The sequence below is a fragment of the Palaemon carinicauda genome, unplaced genomic scaffold (genome assembly GCF_036898095.1).
Source record: "Palaemon carinicauda isolate YSFRI2023 unplaced genomic scaffold, ASM3689809v2 scaffold1056, whole genome shotgun sequence".
NCBI classification, from domain to species: Eukaryota; Metazoa; Arthropoda; class Malacostraca; order Decapoda; family Palaemonidae; genus Palaemon; species Palaemon carinicauda.
Window position 1 is genome coordinate 4,003 of NW_027168545.1, and position 14,540 is coordinate 18,542.

The 14,540-nt window shown below is 36.7% G+C and overlaps 1 long non-coding RNA gene across 1 annotated transcript in view; it reads left to right on the top strand.

Annotated features, from left to right (window-relative positions):
- The first annotated feature begins 630 nt into the window (after window positions 1–630).
- The window catches only part of LOC137635240 (uncharacterized), a 45,416-nt gene continuing 31,506 nt past the window's right edge, over window positions 631–14,540 (top strand). Inside the window, exons 1-2 of the long non-coding RNA XR_011042624.1 lie at window positions 631–756; window positions 2,294–2,407. This is a non-coding gene — a long non-coding RNA (uncharacterized lncRNA). The remainder of the gene's footprint in view (window positions 757–2,293; window positions 2,408–14,540) is intronic.

Genomic DNA, 14,540 nt, shown 5'->3' on the forward strand with positions numbered 1-14,540 from the left:
GCCTGTGTGTGAGAGCAGGGTAGCCGGTACTACCCCCTACTCCCCGCTAACTAGAGATGGGGTAGTTACACCTCGTTAAAAGTTTTATGGCTAGTCTTCTCGCTGGAAGTATATACCCTAATAAAGAGCTCAAGTTTTGTATCATTAGGAAAAATACAAATTACTTGAAATTTGTCATTTATAAGAAGCATAGGTTTTAAACGAGGAAATTTTGATGTTTTATTCTTAAGAACTATGTAAATCATTTTGGTATCGAAACTTCATATTCTTGTTTAGCCCAACAGCTCTCTCCTAAAGGTTTGGGCCTAAACGCTAAATAGTAATCAGGGTTAAGTGTTGGAAATGAGGGAGACCAGCCTATTACAGATAAAAGTCTTCAAGAGTGGAGTTAGATCTTTTGAGTTTTGAGAGGAAGAGAGTAAAAGGTTTTCCTGTAATACAAACAGATTCACTTAAAACATGAGATTAATATATTTGTAGTTTATATTTGAGAAACTCCTCGAGGGATGTATGCAAAAAGCTTTGAAAGTTGCCATCTTTGTATTATATTCTATTATTGTTTTTAAAATCATAGGTATAGAGAGCCAGATTCTAGATATTTCACATTCAGTTAACTCCTACTATTCCAGTGTTCTTCATTTTCTCATTTATCTTTCAGACGTAGCCTATAGCCCCTGAGAATGCCAGTCGTAACAGGAAGGACCCCATACACATTTTGCCGTACTTCGTGGACATTTATACCGAGTTAATATATAGGTACAGTAGATATTAATTTAATTATCTCTTCTATCCATAACTGTACCCCTTTATTTTTATTCATATTGAACCTCTTTTCTTGCTTTTCCTCCCCATCTTGCTATCTGACCTACCTTGAAATTTTACCTCGCATTGCAATGTGTGTGTTTTGGCCTCATTGCACCCCTGTTTAGAATGGTCCTCTCTGTTCAATGCTGGGCCATGTGGACAAAAATCGTAAGTCCAACCCTAATATTAACAGATAGAATTCTCCCACAGGAATCAATCAAGATCTTAGGTTTTTATTACTTGTCTAAAAAAAGAAATATATTTGAAATTATGAAATTATGAAAAATACTGTTGCAGGTTGAGATAACCTATACACTTGCAATTGATTAATGTATGTAGAAAGATTTTGATTTGAATAGATACAGTATTCTCACATGGATACAAAAAATATCACAATGTTCATTTAAAAGGGCACACTATTGCTAATTTTTCATAGAAATTCTCTTTTTCTTTCCCATCTAAGACAACCTTAGGTTTTTATGAGGAGAAAAACCCCATTCTAATCAGTTATTTTAATAGACAAGATTAATGTACAAAATAGTAATACCTATTTCATGATCTGCTATCATATTTTCCTATAATAATCTTGATAAACTACCCTTTGATATTTTGAAGTTAAAGTAAACAATGAGTATGTCAAACAATTTTGTTTGCAATGGTTCTGTTGTATTATTTTGTCTTTCAATTTTTGTACTCTTCGATCTGTTTAAATCATTGAGTGATATACAGTATGTTGTGTCAGGACTGAAATGGTATGTCCATGTGTTAACCTTATTCCCCCAAAGGACGTATTGGTATGTTTCACAAAAGCCATCCCTTTACCCCCATGGACGTACCGGTACGTCCTTGCAAAAAAATGCTATAAAATTTTTTCTTTTTTCATATTTTTGATAATTTTTTTGAGAAAATTCAGGCATTTTCCAAGAAAATGAGACCAACCTGACCTCTCTCTGACAAAAATTAAGGCTGTTAGAGCAATTTAAAAAAAATATACTGCAAAATGTGCTGGGAAAAAAATAACCCCTTGGGGGTTAAGGGTTGGAAATTTCCAAATAGCCTGGGGGTAAAAGGGTTAAGGATAGATGGTGGCGAGGGAGTGAGTAGGGCTTGGGAAGAACTTGTTAAGGGGAGAAGGTCGAAAGGGAGGCAGAGAATTACATGGCGAGATAAGGTGAAGGATAATATGGAGAGAAGAGGTTTGGTGGAAGAGGATGCCTTTGTTAATGTAGGGATAACATTGGGAAAGAATTTGTTGATTTTGTAGTGGAGATGGGTGGGTGTAAACTTTGTGGTCTATTTACTTGAATTGTTAGTCACTATGACAGAATATTAATTTAATTCAATCAAAGAGGCAGCCACTTAAGTTTTATCAGACTGATGATAAAGTATTTTTACTATTTCATATGAAGAATTTATACTAAGCTCTTGATAGTTGAGGAAATGAAGGTACAGTAGTGACCCTTTTGATAACTTTTCTGTTTTATTACAGGTAATCCGTCCATATCGTCCATATACTGTGAAGAGATTAGACCTTCATAGACCTCGATCGACGTTATAAAGTAATCCCATCAAATGAAGAGATTTGACATTCCAGCTGACCAAGGTGCGGAATGATCTTCCTAATCGAGTTGCATCAAAAGAACATCTAAAGTTCAAATTACAACAAGGATTTTCACGTTGAACAGGCTGACATAACTTAAATATGAAATATCTTTTAATGTTGTTAATGTTTTCATGTTGAACTGGCAGACATGAGTCTCTTTAATTGTTTATATGTGAAAGATCTTTTTTAATATTGTTACTGTTCTTCAGATATTTTATTTTGATCATTCATTACTCTTCAATATGGTTTCACTACCTTATTTCCTTTCCTCACTGGGGAATTTTTCCCTGTTGGTGCCCTTGGGCTTATAGCATCCTGTTTTTCCAACTAGGGTTGTAGCTTGATTATTAATAATAATACTTTATAGAAATACAGCAGTACTACTCAATGTCTATCATCAATGTCAAGATGTTGCTAAAAGGTGAATAGTATTGTTCTTGGTAACCCTGGCCAACTTTCCTTCTGTCACGTACACTATAAGCTGTTTCTTTTGACAATTTTGAAACAACATCTTAATTACTATGTGAACTTGAAGTAGTTTTAACCCTTTTACCCCCAAAGGACGTACTGGTACGTTTCACAAAAGCCATCCCTTTACCCCCATGGACGTACCGGTACGTCCTTGCAAAAAAATGCTATAAAATTTTTTTTCATATTTTTTATATTTTTTTGAGAAAATTCAGGCATTTTCCAAGAGAAGGAGACCAACCTAACCTCTCTATGACAAAAATTAAGGCTGTTAGAGCAATTTAGAAAAATTATACTGCAAAATGTGCTGGGAAAAAAATAACCCCTTGGGGGTTAAGGGTTGAAAATTTCCAAAGAGCCTGGGGGTAAAAGGGTTAATTAAGTATGTGAACTTGAAGTAGTTTTAACTCCAGTATCAGTTCAAAGGACGTATAGGGTTCAGTTTTCTCACCATTGATGTCTGTCTTGTGCCCTTTCCAACTCCTGGGTAGTCATGACCATTTTGTGCATCTGAAGTGTAACCGGAGTTGGTTAGGATGAGGATGAAAGTATGGGTCTTCATGGGATCAGTTCATTGAATTTGTTCTTCTCCCTTTTCATAATGTGTTCTGAAATATAATTTCAAATACTAACAGTTGTAATGTGTAAAATCATATATGTAATTGGTAAGTTAAGTAAAAGGGCATCTGATTGTGAAAAGACAACTTTTGAATAAGAATTTAGTAATTTGGTTAAATTCAATCTAAGAATTTGTAATGAATTAAGTGATTTGGATAAATTTACCCTTTGATTTGACAAATTATTTTTGAACAGATATTTAGTAATTTGTATTTTATGGAACACTTATGATTGTGGAAAGACAACTTTTGAACAAGAATTTAGTAATTTTGTTAAATTCAGTCTAAGAATTTGTAATGAATTTGGTAATTTGGTCAAATTTATACTGATTTGACAAATTATTTTTGAACAGATATTTAGTAATTTGTATTTTATGGAACACTTAAGATTGCTTTTTGTTTTTATTCCAAGTATTCAATATTAACTTGGTTTATGGTATTTTTAGATGATTGCTTTTTGTTTTTATTCCAAGTATTCAATGTTAACTTGGTTTATGGTATTTTTAGCTAGTCAATAGAAGTTATGAACTTCTCCTGATCTAATTGCTTCTCTCTGGAAGCTTAGTTTCGTCGACATTTACCCCCTAAAACTTAAAGAATTTCCTGATTTTTTTCCTTTCAATAGGCTTTACTCTTTTAGTAAAGCGATGAGACTGGAGCGGTTCATGGCAATAACCGATGTGCTAGCCACACAGTAGTGTCTTTCAGTTACCATTTCAGATTTTGGGTTTTGATTATCGTATATTATTAGCAGTACCAGCCGAACATGGTCGAGTCCCTTGTCCGGCTGGGAGGAACGTAGAGAGGAGAGGTCCCCTTTTCTGTTTCATTTGTTTGATGTTGGCTACCCCCCAAAATTGGGGGGAGTACCTTGTCTTGGGTAGTGCCATAGCCTCTGTACCATGGTCTTCCACTGTCTTGGGTTAGAGTTCTCTTGCTTGAGGGTACACTCAGGCACACTGTTCTATCTAGTTTCTCTTTCTCTTGTTTTGTTGAAGTTTTTATTGTTTATTTAGGAAATATTCATTTTAAAGTTGTTACTAGTCTTAAAATATTTTATTTTTCCTTATTTCCTTTCCTCACTGAGATATTTTCCCTGTTGGGGCCCCTGGGCTTATAGCATCCTGCTTTTCCAACTAGGGTTGTAGCTTATCGTTTAATAATAATAATAATAATATGGATGCATATTATCGTGCCAATGACAAAAACTCTCAGGAGGTCATTTCAATTGCTTCCCTTGAGCTCTTGATCCAAGCAATGAGGGCCCAGTGGGCGCCCTCATTGGATGTGTTCCATTGTTTATAGTGTTGCCCCACATGGACATTCAGGGTTGATGGTAATTCCCATGTGTGGTGGATATCTCTAGGTTTGCACAGTTCCACCCTTGCTCTAAGTTACCCAGTCCTTCCTGGTGAGGGTTATTCCGCACTGGATGGCCGTCGATCACTTTCCCGACTTTTGTAGCCTGTGAGCAGCTGCCCGGTTTGGTTATGGCCCATCCACTGTTGCTAAGTTTTTGTGGGATTTCAGTCTTCGCTTTGCTTCCTGATGATAATGGAATGGGTGCCAGTGGGTCATTAATTTGTTTCGTCTTTTAATTTTTTTCTAGCGTTTCTCATCAGATATGGGGATGCTGGCCACTATAAAGAATTTAGGGGGCCTGTAATAATCGGACATGGCTGATTTAGCTCTGTTTAGAGATGTCTTAATCTGGGTTTAATACTACAGCATAAATTATTCAGGGAATAGTTTCTGGGTGATCATGATCCGCATACTCTTTTGCTTTCCGTCATGGACAGTACTGCGATTTGAATAGTCCTTGTGATGATTGTCAAGGCCTCTTGTGGAAAAGTATGTTTCTATAGTTGCTGACCAAATTGAAATTTAAAGGCAGAAAAGGAAACTTGCTTTTAGTTCAGGGGGAAATCCAGCTCAAATCCTGAACATATAAGGTCTGTGTCTTCTTCAGTTGCACAAAAAATTGGCTTATTGAGAAAGTCTTTCAAGATTTTCGGTGATCAATCTATTCTGAAGAAGTGTGTTAATTCTTTCATTCTACCTTGTTTTGAGTAATGTTCTCCTGTCTGGTCTTCAGCTGCTGATTCTCATCTTTATTTGTTGGACAGAAACTTACGGTCTATTAAATTTCTTATTCCTGATCTAGATATTAATCTCTGCCACCGTCGTTCAATTAGTTCATTATGTATGTTGCATAAGATTTTTCATAACTCTGACCATCCTTTACATTCAGATCTCCCTGGACAAAATTCTATCCTGTTCCTAATACTAGGCAGGCAGTAAATTCTAATAGCCAGGCCTTCTCCATCATGAGGCTCAATACTACGCAGTACTGTAGAAGTTTTATTCCAGCTGTTACCAAGTTGTGGAATGATCTTCCTAATCTAGTAGTTGAATCAGTAGAACTTCAAAAGTTCAAAGTTGGAGCAAATACTTTTTTGTTGACCAGGCAGACATGAGTCTTTTTATAGTTTATATATGACATATTTGTTTTTGATGTTGTTAATAGTTTATATGTGACATGTCTGTTTTGACGTAGTTACTTTTTTTTAGAATGATTTATTGTTAATTTGTTCTCTTCATTTATTTATTTCCTTATTTCCTTTTCTCACTGGGCTATTTGTCCCTGTTGGAGCCCCTGGGCTTATAGCATCTTGCTTTTCCAACTAGGGTTGTAGCTTGGATAGTAATAATAATAATAATAATTATCTTGTTAGTGATGAACTTCACAGCTCTTAATTTTATTTTCTTTCATAAAAGCTCCGAAATCCAGCAAGTCTAAAATTAAAGGCAATAATTCTGAAGTAACCTGTTCTGTTTCAGACCCTAACCTGACTTCTAAAGTCAGATGTGGATGTTCTAGTGTTCTATGTAGTAAGGGTTCTGATGGTGTATAGCACATTGCAGATTTGAGATCCTCTCGCCGAGTCTCTGATTCATTAGTTAGTTTTGACCTTTCTGATGCAAGATTCTTGTCTTTCTGCAATCCTAGCTGCTCTTTTAGACAATTGGATTGTGAGGCAGAAGACCGAGATCCTAATATCCCTCCACTTGCTTAAGTAAATGCTTTTAAGCAACCTCATATTTCCTGCCTAGCTGTGTTGGCTTTTCGTACGATTCCTTTAGCAGCAAATGTATCTTGTTTTTGTACGCATCAGTTGCTTGCAAGCTCAGCCACTAGTTCATCAGTGTTAATTCTAATTGGGTAATTTTATGTCTAGTATCTTAACAGATGAAATGAGTCTTTAAAATAAATTCACAGCATTTCCTGTGCAATGCTGTAAACAAACAAGAAGACCAGTTTAAAGTACTGTTTCTGGTCATCTTTCTGAACAGGTAAATAAAAAAAGAAGAAAATAGTCCGGAACAGAATATGAGGTGGTATGTTTCTTACATAACCTTTTAGGAAAAAATATTCAAATAACAAATTCTGATGCTGCTTCTCCTTCCAAGACTTCGGAGACTGCTATTTCTAAGATTTATACACTTGATTCTGCCTTTTTGTTTTGGATAGAATTGATAAATTACTATCTTTCTTACTGTTATCCCAACGTGAAGGCATTGGTGGTCTGATGCACCTTATAATTTGGCAGAGGTTTTTACGATTGCGTGCCGTTGCAGTCATCAAACACAGTTATTGGCAGTCTAACCTATAACTAAATAGTCCAACTGAAAGGCAGCAGTTCTCACATTCATTGGCAGTGGCCCAAACCTTTTGCTACAAAACAAAGGGTAGCAACTGTTCTTTCAGTCGCTTTCTATGACACACAGGATGTACGGTGGCAGTATTCTTACACCCCTACCCTAGAATGTTGAAATATCTTGCTATCTCAAGTGCAAAGGTATATTGATACTTTTAATTCTCATTAGCATTGAGGATTGCTATACCATAAAGACTTTCCGACTTATTTAAGACAATCGTATACCAAAGCTTGTTCTAGATTGATTTGATCTCCGTCCTTGAGCCAATTATTTATGCCAATAGAAGTCTAAATTTTTGTTTTGGAAGTTGGCTTACTAAACAAATGCTGTTTTTGGTTGATGAAGTAGAAAGTTTTCTTGAAATACTCTTTTCAGATGCTTAAGTATGGGTTACTTCTAAGTTTTCTTGAAATACTCTACTTTGCAGATGCTCAAGTAAGAGTTACTTCTAAGTTTTCTTGAAATACTCTACTTTGCAGATGCTTAAGTTGTAGTTACTTCTAAGTTATCTTGAAATACTCCTTTGCAGATGCTTAAGTAGTAGTTACTTCTAAGTGTTCTTGAAATACTCTACTTTGCAGATGCTCAAGGAAGAGTTACTTCTAAGTTTTCTTGAAATGAAATGAAATACTCTACTTTTCTGGTTATGAAGTAGGAGTTATTTTTAGTATTATAGAAAGAGAAAATTTTAATTTGGTTTTGGATTATCTGACCTGTTTATATAGAATTGTTTTAAGATAGGACTTCCGAGACTGTACCAACACCCTTTGTATGTTTGGTGATTAAGAGGTAAAAGTAATTGTCTTTATGCTTGGGACAGTGAGGTGCAGAAATATTTGTTGATATTTCTATTTTTCCCTTATTTTGAGTCTTATTTTGTATGTAAATAAGATATAGTAGTTGCTCGAGTGGGTACCAATAATTGGTGATACTACGAGTCACTTTCTAATGATAACCAAGTCTCCGACCTTTAAAGTCTGCTTTGACGTTCTTGGAATTGTACATACATATACCAAGGCACTTCCGCCAATTGTGGGGAGGGTAGCCGACATCAAACAAATGAAACAAAAAAGGGGACGTCTCCTCTCTGTTCCTCCCAGGCTGACAAGGGACTCGCCCGAGTTCGGCTGGTACTGCTAGGGTGGCACAGCCCACCCTCCCACATTATCCAGTACAGATGAAGCTTCATAATGCTGAATCCCTTACTGCTGCTACCTCCGTGGTCATCCAAGGCACTGGAGGAAGCAGCAAGGCCTACCGGAACTGCGTCACAATCGCTCGCCCTTCATTCCTATTTCTAGCACGCTCTCTTGCCTCTGTCACATCTATCCTCTTATCACCCAGAGCTTCCTTCAATCCATCCATCCACCCAAACCTTGGCCTTCCTCTTGTACTTCTCCCATCAACTCTTGCATTCATCACCATCCCCTTGGAATTGTACCCAAAGGAAATCCTCTTGTATCTGAGTTATGTCATCAGGATTCCACTCATAGGTATTCCAGAACGAGTTTCCAACCAGACTCCAGATCTTATTAGAGAACAGTATTGTCCTTCCTTGCAAATCCCCGCAGGAGGAATAGTTTCTCTCAATGCAATGTTGGGATGGCCTTCATCCCAATCCTGGATTGCTGGCTAAAGTCAGAAAAGTCTACCTGATCCCTCCAGGCTCCAATTCTCCTTTGTCCAAGGAACCAGCCCTATTTCAGAATTATCTAGCAATACAGCATTGGCACAGATTTTGAAACAAAATTATGTAATTTATCTGGGATTTTGCAACAGGTTATACCAAGACCTCCAAAGATTGAGGGGGTTAAAAACGAATTGTAGATGTCTCGGCCCTCAAAATGATTACAGTTCTCACAAAGTTTGCTTTTGAAATTCCCTCTTCTGGGGGTGATAAAGAGAAAAAATTGGGTGTTTTCAGTACTCATAGATGCAGATTTTCACATTTCAATTCCTCGCAATTCATGGAAATATATTCGTTTTATCAATGAGCCAAAGATTTGCCAATTTAATTGCAATGTTTCATTCTCGGGTAGACCTTTGTGTTCACCAGGATGACGGCCTCTCTTTCAAAATAGTTGAGGAATCGTTGGCTAAGAGTTCTTTCATACCTAGGTGATGCTAATTTTTGACCGAGGAGATAGACGATTGGCCCTTTTTTACATATTTTTTGGCGTATTGGCCTTTTTTTTTTTTTTTTTTTTTTTTTTTTTTTTTTTTTTTTTTTTTTTTTTTTTTTTTTTTTTGGTATGATTGGCAATTTTTTGGAGAGATTTCTTGGATGATTGGCCGTCCTTTGATCAATTATTTTGGACAATTTTCCAATTGTTTTACATTCTTGAGTAATTGGCTATTTTTTGACAGATTTCTTGGACAAATTTACCATTTTGTTTTACATTTCTTGGATGATTGGATTTTTTTACATATGTTGAAAAGTATTTAGGTTCAGCTTTGTGATTGCTAAGTTTACTGTAACGTTTATGGATCCTGGTCTATTTGAAGGAGTATCTTCTGGTTCCAACTCTGAAGATTCTACATTTGGGATTAAAAGTTTGTTTCTTTTCCTGTTTTTTTTTTTGTTGAATAAGAGGATTCAATCTTTTAGTTTCTCTGAAAAATTTCTGAAGGTTGAAGTTTGTCAACTCAAGTGTGGGTGACACTTCCAGGAACCATGATTTCCTTAGAAAAACTTAGGATGAGAATTTTCTAATTTCATCTCGATCTACCTAGAAAGGGTGTAGTTGATTTAGACGCTCTTGCAATTCCTCTGAATAAGAACCAACTGCAAGTTAGTTAATGGGACGATCGCAGGCACTCAACCCAGTAGTTTCCTCGGAAGTAGAAATCCTAGATCTTCCCCTATTTGCAGATGCTTCACTTGAAGGATAGAGAGCAACTCTAGATCTTTTCGATCCTTCAGGGAACTAGTTGTCACAGGACTCTACTTCATAACAATTACCGAGAGCTATAATGTTCGAGGCTCTTCGGGAGCAGGAGCCACTGGTGGAAGGGAACCCCGTGGCTATATTTTCAGACAATACGTGTGCATTGTGCTGCATTCGGAACCAAAGGGGGACAAGGGAAAATTGTTATCAGGTTAGTTTAGGTGGAAAAGTCGAATTTCTACCAACAAATGGTTCTATTACTTGTTCAAGCTCTGTCTAAATTTAGAAATTTTTCGGTCTACCGACTGTAGACGCATTTGCAAAATCACTTAAAGGAATGGAGTTTTTTGTTCTTTACTTCCAGATCCCTTTGTATGAAAGTTAGGTACCCTGTTGAAAGACTGGTCAAATATGGAATGATACGTATTTGCACCATTCGCCTTAATTTGACGAACGATAAAGTTCGGAATTTCTACAATCGGCAAGATGACTGGTTGCCTAGTTTTGGCCACGAAGGAAATGTTTTCATAGATTTGGGACCTCTTATTGTTGTTATATTGTCCGAGAAAGTTGCGACACAAAACCGCTCTTCTCAGACAACCAATTTCAAAGGCTACTCATCTGAACCCAACTGTGTTGCCTCTAACCTCGAGGAGATTAAACACCGTATTCTCAGAGACAAAGGGTTTTTGTGCCCCTCAGAAATGTCTATCAATAGACAAGTCTTTAAATTTGCATTTTGCAAGTTGGTTTACTAAAGAATTGCATTTTTTTGTTGATAAAGTAGGAAGTATTCTTTAAATAATCTACTCTGCAGATTATTGAGAAGTTATTTCTAGTATTATAGATGAGAAAATGTTTAATTTGGTTTTGGATTAATGACCTGATTATATAAAATTGTTTTAAGATGGCACTATTGAGGCTGTACCAACAACCTTTCTGTGCTTGGTGATTAAGAGATAAAAATAGTCTTTATGCTTGGGACAGTGAGGCGCAGAAATATTTATTTCTATTTTTTCCTTATATTGAGTCTTATTTTGTATGTAAATAAGACATAGTAGTTGCTCGAGTGGGTACCAATACTTGGTGATACTACGAGTCACTTTCTTATGATATCCAAGTCTCCAACTTTTAGGAGTCAGCTTTGACGGTCTTGGAATTTTACCCGGAGGAAATCCTCTTGTATCCGAGGTATATCATCAGGGTAGGCATTCCAGAAGAGTTTCCAATCAGACTCCAGATCTTATTAGAGAACAGTATTGTTGTCCATTCTTGCAAATCTGTGCAGGAGGAATAGTTTCTCTCAATATTTGGGATGGCCTTCATCCCAATCCTGGGTTGTTAGCTGTAGTAAAAAGTGTCTACCTGATCCCTCCAGGCTCCAATTCTCCTTTGTCCAAGGAACCAGCCCTATTTCAGAATTATCTAGCAATACAGCATTGGCACAGATTTTGAAACAAAATTATGTAATTTATCTGGGATTTTGCAACAGGTTATACCAAGACCTCCAAAGATTGAGGGGGTTAAAACAAATTATAGATGTCTCAGCCCTCAAAATGTTTACAGTTCTCACAAAGTTTGCTTTTGAAATTCCCTCATCTGGGGGTGATAAAGAGAAAAGATTGGGTGTTTACAGTACTCATAGATGCAGATTTTCAAATTTCAATTCCTCGCAATTCATGGAAATATCTTCGTTTTATCAATGAGCCAAAGATTTGCCAATTCGAGTGCGATGTTTCATTCTCGGGTAGACCTTTGTGTTCGCCGGGATGATGGCCTCTCCCTTTCAAAATGGTTGATTAATCATTGGCCGAGAGTGCTTTTATACCTAGATGACTGGCTAATTTTTGACAGAGGAGATAGATGATTTGCCCTTTTTTTACATATATTTTGGCGTATTGGCCCTTTTTTTTTACATTTTTGGTATGATTGGCAAATTTTTTTGAAAGATTTCTTGGATGATTGGCTGTCCTTTGATCAATTTTTTGGACAATTTTTCAATTGGTTTACATTCTTGGATGATTGGCTATTTTTTAACAGATTTCTTGGACAAATTTAAAAATTTTTTTACATTTCGATGATTGGATTTTTGACATATGTTGAAAAGTATTCAGGTTCAGCTTTGTGGTTGCCGAGTTTACTGTAACGTTTATCGATCCTGGTCGATTTGAAGGAGTATCTTCTGGTGCCAACTCTGAAGATTCTATATTTGGGATTAAAAGTTTGTGTCTTTTCCTGTTTTTCAGTTGAATAAGAGGATTCAATCTTTAAGTTTCTCTGTGAAAAATTTCTGAAGGTTGAAGTTTGTCAACTCAAGTGTGGGTGACACTTCCAGGAACCATGATTTCCTTAGACAAACTTTTGATGAGTATTTTCTAATTTCATCTTGATCTACTTAGGAACGGATTAGTCGATCTAGACGCTGTTGCGTGTCCTGTGATTGAGAACCAACTGCAACTTAGATGATGGGACGATCGCAGGCAGGCAGTCAACCCAGTAGTTTCCTCGGAAGTAGAAATCCTAGACCTTTCCCTGTTTGCAGATGCTTCACTTGAAGGATAGAGAGCAACTCTAGATCTTTTCAATCCTTCAGGGAACTAGTTGTCACAGGACTCTACTTCATAACAATTACCGAGAGCTATCAGCAGTGTTCGAGGCTCTTCGGGAGCAGGAGCCACTGGTCGAAGGGAAGCCCATGGCTATATTTTCAGACAATACATGTGCATTTTGCTACATTCGGAACCAAAAGGGAACGAGGGAAAAGTTGTAGCAGGTTAGATAAGGTGGAAAAGTCAGATTCCTACCAACAAAGGGTTCTATTACTTGTCCAAGCTGTATGTCTATAAATTTGGAAATTTTTGGGGTCGATTGACTGTAGACGCATTTGTAAAATCACTAAAAGGAATGGAGTTTTTTGTTCTCTACTTCCAGATCCCTTTGTATGAAAGTTAGTTACCCTGTTGAAAGACTGGTCAAATATGGAACGATACGTATTTGCACCATTGGCCATAATTTGACGAACGTTAAAGTTCGGAATTTCTACAATCGGCAAGATGACTGGTTGCCCAGTTTTGGCCACGAAGGAAATGTTTTCGTAGATTTGGGACCTCTTATTGTTGTTATAGTGTCCGAGAAAGTTGTGACACAAAACCGCTCTTCTCAGACAACCAATTTCAAAGGCTACTCATCTGAACCCAACTGAGTTGCCTCTAACCTTGAGGAGATTAAACACCGTATTCTCAGAGACAAAGGGTTTTTGTGCCCCTCAGAAATGTCTATCAATAGACAAGTCTTTAAATTTGCATTTTGCAAGTTGGTTTACTAAAGAAATGCATTTTTTCGTTGATAAAGTAGGAAGTATTCTTTAAATAATCTACTTTGCAGATTATTGAGAAGTTATTTCTAGTAATATAGACGAGAAAATGTTTAATTTGGTTTTGGATTAATGACCTGTTTATATAAAATTGTTTCAAGATAGGACTACTGAGGCCGTACCAACAACCTTTGTATGTTTGGTGATTAAGAGAAAAATAATTGTCTTTATGCTTGGGACAGTGAGGCGCAGAAATACTTGTTATTTCTATTTTTCCCTTATTTTGAGTCTTATTTTGTATGTAAATAAGATAAAGTAGTGGCTGGAGTGGGTACCAATACTTGGTGATACTACGAGTCACTTTCTTATGATATCCAAGTCTCCAACTTTTAAAGTCAGCTTTGAAGGTCTTGGAATTGTATCCGGAGGAAATCCTCTTGTATCCGAGGTATATCATAGGCATTCCAAAACGAGTTTCCAACCAGACTCCAGATTTTATTAGCGAACAGTATTGTTGTCCATACTTGCAAATCCCCGCAGGAGGAATAGTTTCTCTTATGTTTGGGATGGCCTTCATCCCAATCCTGGATTGCTAACTGTAGTCAAAATTTCTACCTGATCCCTCCAGGCTCCAATTCTCCTTTGTCCAAGGAACCAGCCCTATTTCAGAATTATCTAGCAATACAACTTTTGCACAGATTTTGAAACAAAATTATGTAATTTATCTGGGATTTTGCAACAGGTTATAGCAAGACCTCCAAAGATTGAGGGGGTTAAAACGAATTGTAGATGTCTCAGCCCTCAAAATGTTTACAGTTCTCACAAGGTTTGCTTTTGAAATTCCCTCTTCTGTGGGTGATAGAGAAAAAATTGGGTGTTTTCAGTACTCATTGATGCAGATTTTCACATTTCAATTCCTCGCGATTCATGGAAATATCTTCGTTTTATCAATGAGCCAAAGATTTGCCAATGTTTCATTCTCGAGTAGACCTTTGTGTTCAGCAGGATGATGGCCTCTCCTTTCAAAATGGTTGAGGAATCGTTGGCTAAGAGTTCTTTCATACTTAGGTGACTGGCTAATTTTTGACTGAGGAGATAGATGATTGGCCCTTTTTTACATATTTATT